Source organism: Lonchura striata, chromosome 1, assembly GCF_050655825.1.
Source record: "Lonchura striata isolate lonStrDom1 chromosome 1, ASM5065582v1, whole genome shotgun sequence".
NCBI classification, from domain to species: Eukaryota; Metazoa; Chordata; class Aves; order Passeriformes; family Estrildidae; genus Lonchura; species Lonchura striata.
The window spans coordinates 114,468,322-114,471,392 of record NC_140703.1 but is presented as its reverse complement, the minus strand read 5'-3'; the positions used below and the strand labels follow the sequence as shown (position 1 = coordinate 114,471,392).

The 3,071-nt window shown below is 45.8% G+C and overlaps 1 long non-coding RNA gene across 1 annotated transcript; it reads left to right on the top strand.

Moving 5' to 3' along the window:
- The first annotated feature begins 219 nt into the window (after positions 1 to 219).
- Positions 220 to 2,850, top strand: LOC146768838 (uncharacterized). The gene is made up of 3 exons (XR_014957143.1): positions 220 to 948; positions 1,982 to 2,073; positions 2,443 to 2,850. It is a non-coding gene; the product is annotated as an uncharacterized LOC146768838 (long non-coding RNA).
- The last annotated feature ends 221 nt before the right edge of the window (positions 2,851 to 3,071 follow it).

Genomic DNA, 3,071 nt, shown 5'->3' with positions numbered 1-3,071 from the left:
TGTAGTAGGTGACAGATCAATTTCAAATTTCAGGCCTAAAAACAGACACACAAATCTTGGGTTGCAGGAATATGTTGCCTATGGTAGAGAAGTTCTGCCTCAGGAATCCTCCTTGTCCTTGGCTGGTCACTCACTGGCCACAGCATCTCTGCAGATGTGGCAGCATGGCCTTGATGTAAATTCTGTGATGAGTAGGCATAAATCTCCTCTTCCTTTCCCTTTTTACTTATTTACTTCCAGCCCAGATAAATTCAGAACCAAAAGTTGCACAGGGAGGAGGAGCAGGGAAGGGAAATTCTGGGAACTGACCTGTTTTCTAACACTGCTCTCATCTGACTGAAGATGCCTTGAACTGTGCAGGACCCTTCACCTCAGAGTTGTATCAATGAAATATCAAATATTTCAGTTCCACAGGCACTGCAGGGTGACTGGGGGAGGATGAGAGTTGGATGCTGAGGGGCTTTATTGTAAATGCAGGCGAACCCAATGAGAAGAAATGACGATGTCTGACTCAATTCAGAAGGCTGGATGATTTCTTTATTATAACTATGCCAAAATACATGAATATACTAAATAAAAAGGAGGATGCTAAAACTACATGCTACTTTCTCTGACTCTAACACAACTCGTGACCCTCTCTGAGAGTCCAGCCCCAGGTGGGTTGGATTGGCCATCAGGCTCAAACAATCCTCACCAGAATCCAGCCAAGCAATCACCCCAGGTAAACAATTCTCCAAACACATTCCGCATAGGAAAAACAAGGAGCAGAAATAGAAATTGTTTTCTCTTTCATTTCTCTCTGTGCACCTCTATGAAAAATCCTGAGAGGGAGAGAAATGTGCTTGCCACAGGGCTTGAAGCAGCAGAGATGATAGAGGCAAACAGAGGAGCAAGTGACAAAACTTTGCCTCGAAAGACACGGGACTTTCCAGGGGAGCAAGGCTGTGGGTAAGGTGGCTGTGTGAAGGAGCAGCAGGGGAATAGAAAGGGAGATGCTCTAAAGGAGACAGTTTGGGATGTGGAAGCACAAAGGGTGGCTGTGAAGCAAAGCAGAGAAGGAGCACTAGAACAAGAGAGTGAAACAGCTCCCTCTGGAGCACACCTGGACACAGAATTTAAACCATTGCTGGAGCCACAGCAGGGCTTCGACTTCTCACACGAGCGAGTGATTTGCCCTGTCAGGACTGAAAGGTTACAGAACCAAATACTTTAGCAAGCACAATCAACTCCGCTCTTCAGCAAGGCAAAATACCCCAAATTTCTGCAGGTGACGTTTGATGGGCCATTGTGACAGAAACAAGGAAACGTGGAATATTTTGGGTTGGAAGGGACCTTAAAGATCATCCAGTTCCAGCCCCTGCCTGCCATGGTCAGGGACACTTTCCACTATCCCAGGCTGCTCAGAGCTCCATCCAGCCTGGCCTTGGACCCTTCCAGGAATGGGGCATCCCCTTGTCAATTTGCCTGGCAGCAGCAGGGAGGTTGCAGTGCCACCTCATATCAGTCACTTGCCACAGAAAATTCCCAGCTGCTCCTTCGTCTTTACTAACTGTAATCTAATTAATTGTAATTCGTTGTCTCATTAACTGTATCAAGAGAGATGGAGCAGTGGGTATGGAGGGGACACACACTCTATTGCCACACGCTAATTTGGATAAATCCTGAAAGATGTTTGAACTCGTTCCTCTACTGCAAAAGGCATCCTGTCCACCACAGAAAAAACAAAATTTCAATGCAGCAACAACCCCGTTCAAGCTTGTGACTTGCCTTCAAACACAGCTGAAACTACTTTTGTTTTTCTGCAGTCAGACCTTTATAGATCAATCATGCGAGGAGGTTTCCTGCAGCTGTGATTTTTAAAGGTTTTCCAGGTGCTTTGTGTTTCCCTTTCAGTGCTCTCAGAAGTTGTATAGAGTGAGGAAGTTGTAGGAAGTTTCTCTTTTGCTGTTTTTGATTGTGTGTGTTGCTGTTTTCTTAAAAGGCAATGTACATTTTGGGCTAAAAGATGCAATTATTGCAACTTCCCTGTGCCAGGAGGGGCCTCACCTGGAGGATTATTCCATGAGACAGCAGGTGAGAATGAAAGCAGCTCAGTGTTATTCTCCTTTTTGTTTTGGTTTTGCTTTCTGTCTTTTCACCGTGAACCTGCCCGTGGGCACCTTTCAAAACGAGGTGGGGGGTGAAAAAGGTTGACTTTTGCTTTAGTAAAAGGAAATTGTTGGATTTGAGGGCTCAGAGTGTGGCTGGTGATTTTGCCTGGCTGCTGGGAGCTGCAGGAAGGGGGGGATGCAGCCAGAGGAATGCAGGTGGATATGGGACACTGCCAACAGACTCTGACATTGGCTAACAGCATTTGAGAGCCACAGGTGCCCTCAGCTCACCCCAGTGGGGTCCAAACTCATAATTTCAAGTATTTGTCTTTCACTTTTTTACTCTATGTAGATTGGAGGAGATTAAAAGCAAAGCTGCAACAGATCTCCAGGGAATTGTGGATTTCACATGCTTCCAAATTTCCTTTGTCGTTAAAAGTCTGTCATATTCACAAATTAGTGCACGACTGCTTAACAGGCAAGTGGAATATTGTGAATACTTCATCCTCAATAAATTCCATGTTGAAGCTGTAATTGTGCCTTTTTCAGGCATCTCCTGGATGAGAATTCCTTTGGCTGAGTCTCACTTTGAGATCCTGACTCTGTGCCCTGAGCAGTTTTGTGTTTTCTCCTCTGGATGCTGTGCACTGAAATAGTGAATGGCAGAGCTGAAGGGGTTCAGGACTTGTGGTGGTTTGTAAATGCAACTCTTTAGGGGACCTTATTAACTAAATACATAAATAAATGAAATTCCAAACTCCTTAGTGGCTGCTGTGTCTAGACCAGCCTGTGAACTTGCTCTCTGCACCTAGTCCTGTTGGCCACTCCTCACTTTGGGGTATCACTGCCTGAATTGGAGGCTGTGTGTGCTGGGTGCCCTCTGGAAAGTCCTGTCTTGGTGCTGCTGGTTAAGGTGGTAAAATGTACAATGGTGTGGCCTCACTGAGGGTTCACAGTGCCTTTGTGGGGCTGCAGTAAATC